The 6,000-nt window shown below is 46.9% G+C and overlaps 1 protein-coding gene across 4 annotated transcripts in view; it reads left to right on the top strand.

Annotated features, from left to right (window-relative positions):
* The first annotated feature begins 490 nt into the window (after positions 1-490).
* The window catches only part of PTER (phosphotriesterase related), a 20,675-nt gene continuing 15,165 nt past the window's right edge, over positions 491-6,000 (top strand). Inside the window, exon 1 of one of the 4 annotated variants that reach the window (XM_058802435.1) lies at positions 491-558. The gene's annotated coding sequence lies outside the window, so the exon portion shown is untranslated. Of the gene's footprint in view, positions 559-5,012; positions 5,324-6,000 lie in introns of those variants that run through there. The other 3 variants (XM_058802461.1, XM_058802444.1, XM_058802452.1) reach the window with 3 other exon arrangements.

The raw sequence follows: 6,000 nt of genomic DNA, 5'->3' as shown, positions 1-6,000 counted from the left end.
CAGAATCAGTCACTGTCATCCTGCGTGTAGATACTTGTAAGTGCCTCTCCAACCATCCTATTTGCATTAAAGGGTAGATTAGAAAACATTGCCTCTTGCAAGCCCAAGCACTCGGCGCGAACTCCCACGCCCCCCTTCCCCCAAAATGACTCGGTGGATTCCAGCCTCCTCCCTGTGTAACAGAGGGTACACACAGGGACAGGCAGGATGCTCACAGCCACCGACTCTCATTCGCACCAGGAGCCAAGGATGACACAAAGCACAGCTGCCCCTCACTCACGGGGGAACTCCTGGGGCCGGGGAGCGGGCAGCGAGCCGGGCAGGTCCCGGCGGGGAGGCAGAGGGGCAGCGCTCCGCTCCCGGCCGTCCTCCCGCCCACCCGTCCTGCTCCCCGGGCTCCCCGGGCTCCCCGGGCTCCCCGGGCCCCGCCGCCCCCAGGCTGCTCCGCCACTCGCTCCCGTCCCCGGGAAGTCCCGCCCCGCTCGGGGCGGTCGCGGCTCGCTGCCTGCCGGGGCGCTGCGGGGTGCGGTGCTGCCGGCGGAGGGCTCGGGCCGCGGGGTGAGCGAGCGGGGTGTGGGGAACGCCAGCGGAGCCGCTCCGCCACCTCCGGCGGCCCACAGCCGTGCCGGGCTCGCCCCTGATGCCCTCGGCCCGACAAGGCGCCCGGGCCGGGAAACTTCGCCCGAGTTGAGGGGCGAGAGCGGCTTTCGGTCGCTCTGCTGCCGGCCCGGCAAGGCCCGAGGCGGGAGAGCGGGAGGCGGCCGGCGGTGCTCGGGGCTGGGGCGGGCGGGGAGCGCAGGGCTGTGCCGGGCTCGGCCGCGGGTCAGGGCCCGGCACGGCCGGTGCAGCCCCGGCCGAGGGGCGGCTGCGGGACCGGGGCAGAGGTGGCCGGGACGGCGGCGCTGGGACAGGCAGGGCTCCCCATGTGGAGTGTGAGGGGACGAGCAGCTCCTCCCTGCAGAAGCGTTTTACAGCACCAGATGATAGTTACCAACAGAGTGAGCCCCGAGCTTGGGCGGCTTCACTGTGTGAGTGCAGCTACGCTGCTATTATTAGTGCTGGTATTTAATATTTGTACAGCCATAACAAGTTAAATATTGGAACTACGTCCTCTCTAGTACTCCTCTCCCGACAGTTCCCGAGGGTGTCTCTGTGAAGGAAAAAATGCCTCAATCCAAAACGGGGACCTTCAGAGCCTGCCTTCAGCTGCCTCTCCATCTGGAAGCGCCAGCAGCGCTCTGCGAGATGCTTCCAGAGCTGCTGAAGCTTGTCAGGGCTCAGCAGCAAAGCTCCAGACTTGCCTGTGTGCCCTGTTGGGACACGACACTCCACCATGCATGTCTCGGCGGCCTGAGGCTCGCTGCCCGTTCCAAGACACGGCTGCAGCAGGTTCCTGCTCCCCTGGCAGCGGCTGGGAGCTGCGGAAGGCAGCTCAATCGGGGCAAGGGAGGTTCAGCTCCCCCTGCCAAGTGAGCTTCAGCACGGTGGCAAAGCCTCTGCTGGGCAGTGGCCTTGGGTTTTGGCACCCCCTCTGCATTGGGTCTGGTGTTGTGGTTAGTTTGGTTGTAAGTTGAACCATACAGGTCCTGTTGGTGAGGAACTCTGAGGGAATTTATACATGATCTCTAAGATACCTGTAAGCATAATTCTTTTCTTTCAGGTGTCTGTTGTTAAGGTTGATATCCTCTGTATACTAGAGGCTTGTGGCAGTTCTTGAATGAAACGAGTTTTTAGCTGGAGGTCATTTGCTTCTGGGAAATTTTGTTTGACTTGTCTGGAATTCCCTTCTGCTTTACACGGGATACATTATTCAACGTCCTCTGTCATAATATGTTCTGCAATGTTTAAAGGTTGTTGCCTTCTTTCTGCTGGGGGCTGTGTTTCAGTGGTGGGTGAAGCAATGCTTCTACTAAGTAGTTTTGCATCATTTTGTCAGGTACTCGGGGATTGTTTTATGAAAGACTACATAAGTGTCATTTATTATTATGAATGCCCCTTATGTTTTGGAATTTAACAGATATAATATTTGCCATCCTGTCACCATCATCACATTAATTTTCATAGTTAAAATCAAAGGTGGCAACAATGGCATTCAAATGCTTAATTATATTTCATGTAGGTGACCAGTGCTAACTTGCTGAATTAGTGCATGGTGCAACAGGAACAAATGTCACAGCTTCCCTCTGTGGTTAGGAGCCATCAGCTTGCTTCTCACACATAAAAATCAGTATATAGTGAAGCATATGGCACCAGTGAGTTCTGTGTTTATTAAAGGACTATGCCTCTGAACATTCTGTGAATTTTTCCCTTATTTCACTTGATGTAGATCTAAAATGTTTTTCCTGTCTTTCAGGACTTGAAATACTGAACAAATTCATGTTTTTGTCAGATGAAACCAAGACTTCTAAAGGTTCATGAAAACAGTGAGGCTTCTGCTTGTATCAGACTGGCCACCTGTCTGGTATGAGATCCATCTAGACTGTGGAAGCCCAAAGTACAAGTCTCTGGTTTGATTCAGAACAGTTTTGAACTCTTTTACATTTTCTGCATTTCTGGAAAATTGGATTGCCAGCTGTATTGGAGGGGAAGGGGAGTATCCCATCCCTCTAGTTCTAAGGAGAAATTACATCCTCTCAACACTGTAGAGTAGTTTTTCTGCTTCAATGTCATTTTTCTGGTCACAAATTAAAAAGCTTCCTCAGAATTTTCTAAGCAGTGGTCATGTCTTTGGTCTGACAGTACTATGTATGTTGGTAATAATCCAAGAAAAGCATTTTATCCTAACAATACTGGTATATGTTTCACAAGTGATTAACTACTTAGATAAAAAGGAAGCAGGAAGAAAGACCACCACCATCATCTTTTAGATGGCAGCTTTAAGTAAATCACATTTTTTTACTTGGATCTCAGAAATGTAGAATCACTCTTCTCCAAGATACTCTGAAACCCCACTGTTGTGTAGCCACAGCCACAGGATTTTTCTTCAAGTAACTTCTGTGGAGGAGGTAGGATCAAAGAATGGTGTGTTACCTGCTGAACTGCTCCCTTTTTCTGCTCTTTTGGGATCTCATCTCTTTCCTCAAAATGTAAAAGGAGAATTGTTTTATCCCACAGTTGTCTTTGCTTTATCCACGGTCACTACAGTGAGGGTTAGGGATCAGGTGAAAGGAGTGTGCCTCTTTTTTTTGCTGTGATTTGTGTACCTTTTGGCACATGGGTCATTTTCAGATGGGTCTGAAAATCTTCAACTGATTTTTAATGCTTGAACTCTGGTGTTCTATAAGTTTTATTGCAGGACTTTGTTCTTTGTTGTTCACTTTAGACTGAGTAGCTAGGATTTCTTGAAAAACAGATAATAGTTTCCAGGACAAAAATACTGAGTTTGTTTCTTCTTTCAGAAATTCTGTGATACAAAAAGACAAAACAGTGGCAGGGTTCTGTACCCCGTTCTGGTTAAGACTGAAGATTCAGCAATACCTGGAAAAGAAATAGAAGGATATGTAGGAGACCTGACAATTTTGTCAGCTTCTCTGTGTTGGTTGTTCCTAGCATTCCACTGTGGTACCAAGATGGGGGTAAGAACTTAAAAGCAGGAATTGTATAAGCAAGAGGCCATTGAGTCTGACCACTGACAAAGCATGCAGACTGTAAAGTTTCTGAGCTAAAAGATACTCCTTGAGCTACACCCATCAGCTTTGAGCTTTCCCTTGACTCACATTAACTTTTCTTGTGTGGGCTGGTTTCTTTAGAGTGGACCTTGAGAAGGACATACTGCTTCCATTTCCTGACACAGTCACAGAGAGCAGTCACAGTCCAAAAGCTTTTCTCAGGGTATTTTTTCCCATTAGGTCTTGAGATTGGTTGCAAATTTTGTAATACAGTTCTTTGGAGTAGTGGGACATTGAATTTATTTCTTTGCATCTAAACTCATCACTCCCTAGTAAAGAAGGTGGTTTTCTGGAATCCCCTGCTTTTTCCAGTTGCTGCAGTCTGTGATATTGAATGAGACTTAAACCAAATCACCATGCTCTTTTCCAGCATGCATGGCTTTGCAGATCTGAGTGGATCAGTGACTGCTGTGGTCTGTGGCAAATCTGACATTAGGGTTTATTCATCTGAATATTTCTAGATTGTAATGTTCAGTCTTGATCAAGAGATAGTAATGCATATCACTCATCCATTGCTTAGATTTGTGTGGTGCATTTCTGCATTTAAAGATCATGGAGGGGTTTGGTGTGGCTCTCTAGGCCTGCACAAGTGAGTGATAATGCTCCACCCAGCATGCTTACTGAAATGTTTGAGCTCATGTGAAAATATGTGTATGTTGCCTCAAGTAGAGAGAAAACCAATGAAAGTCAATGAGAATAGCAACAAAGAGTGGAGCTAAGATGTATGCTTGTTTCAGATTTGAGATTTAGAGGGAATGAAGGCTGGATATGCATTCCTGAAAAGGAGACTTTTTTCCCTACTTCTTGTTGTCCTCAAAAGAAAGAGAATATGTGCTTGTACCCCAGAACCCTCGAGAAGCAAATGTGAGTCTGTTAAGTCTTAAGAATATGAATGTATGTATCAACATGCAAGACTTAGTCCCTATTTGCATATAGCATAATGTGACTTCAGTTCTGATTTTTGGCCTAAAAACACTATGTGTGCATGTAAAATATAATTAATGTAATGTTTGACCCTGGAGGAGAATTTTTATCTGACCTTTTATCAGGAGTAATTTTGGAAGCTGCCCAAAATGTAAAATCCCCTGAAGTTCTTCTAAAGAGATGTTAATGAAAAAACACTTAGGGGTATGCTGGTCTCAGATCTCTCTGAGGAAGAGAAACTTCAATGTGACTTTGCTCAGAGAAGCCTAGATTTTGAGACTGTTATCTGCACAGAAATAAGGTAAAAGGGAAGTCTGACTATTCTGGTCACAACAGCTAAACTTTAACCAAACTGGAAAAGAATTGTGCAAAGTTCCATATTTGAGGTGACTTGGACTCTGCTTCTTGGGGCAAAGCACGTGTGCTTACTTTGATCCCCGGGGTTTGTCCCCCCGCTGTGCTTGTCCTGGTGTGGCACTTCAGCTGTAAGGAAGCAATCTGATTTAGATGTGCCTGGCTTAGAGCCTGGCTGGAGCCCGAGCATGACCCTCAAACCATGCAAAGCTGGAAGGTCTGTCTGCCACGAGCTGAGCACAGAGGGAAGGTGCTGTAAGAGTTTTCTCTTTCAGGTGAACATGTAAAAGCTTTGCTTCTCGCTTACCCAGCTCCTTATCTGAGTGTGCTTTTTGGAGGTTCTCAGGGCAGGGTGGCAATATATTGGCCTTTCCCAGGTGTGTACTAATGTTTACATTTCTCTTAAAATTTAAGTGACTGCTTTTAGACTGTAGAGCATTGACAGTGCTGCTCAAGCAGTGTAGCTGCTGTGGAGTGTATGTACCTGCATATTTTGGTGGGACTTCTCTTTATCACAGTTGGATTATATAAGGCTTGTCTAAAGCTCTCCTAATTCTTTTTCATAGCACATACTGTAACCTTATATAAGGTCTTACTTTTAGTATTCTTTCTCACTTCTGTATGTAAAGGTTTTTTGGTTGCTCAAACCATATACAGAAAATATAGTGAAAAGCAGTATTTAGCATTTCTTTTGGCTTGACTTCATAAGGAAATATGTTTTTGAATGGTCTGGAGACCAGAGGTAGGTCACTGAAGGTTACAACATTAACCCACTATTCTCAGTATTTCCAGAATAACGTGTTTCATGAAAAAATGCGGCAAGGTGGAGTAGATGATGCTTTTTAAATAATTCTCCCAAGAATTCTCTAGGCTTTGAGTCTCTTGGCCAATTTCTACCCAGTCAAGAGCTTACACAACCAAAATGGTGAGGTTTGTGTGCATGCTGCATGAAGATACAGCCACTCAAAGGTGGGAAACGAAGGGTGGCCCACAAAGGGAGGAGCTGCAGCATATACTCCTGTGGGGCTAGGCAGGAGTTTGTGTGGGAGAGAGG

Source organism: Ammospiza caudacuta, chromosome 1 (genome assembly GCF_027887145.1).
Source record: "Ammospiza caudacuta isolate bAmmCau1 chromosome 1, bAmmCau1.pri, whole genome shotgun sequence".
In the NCBI taxonomy this organism is placed as follows: domain Eukaryota; kingdom Metazoa; phylum Chordata; class Aves; order Passeriformes; family Passerellidae; genus Ammospiza; species Ammospiza caudacuta.
Note: the sequence above shows the minus strand (reverse complement) of the source record. Positions and strands in the feature narration are given on the sequence as shown.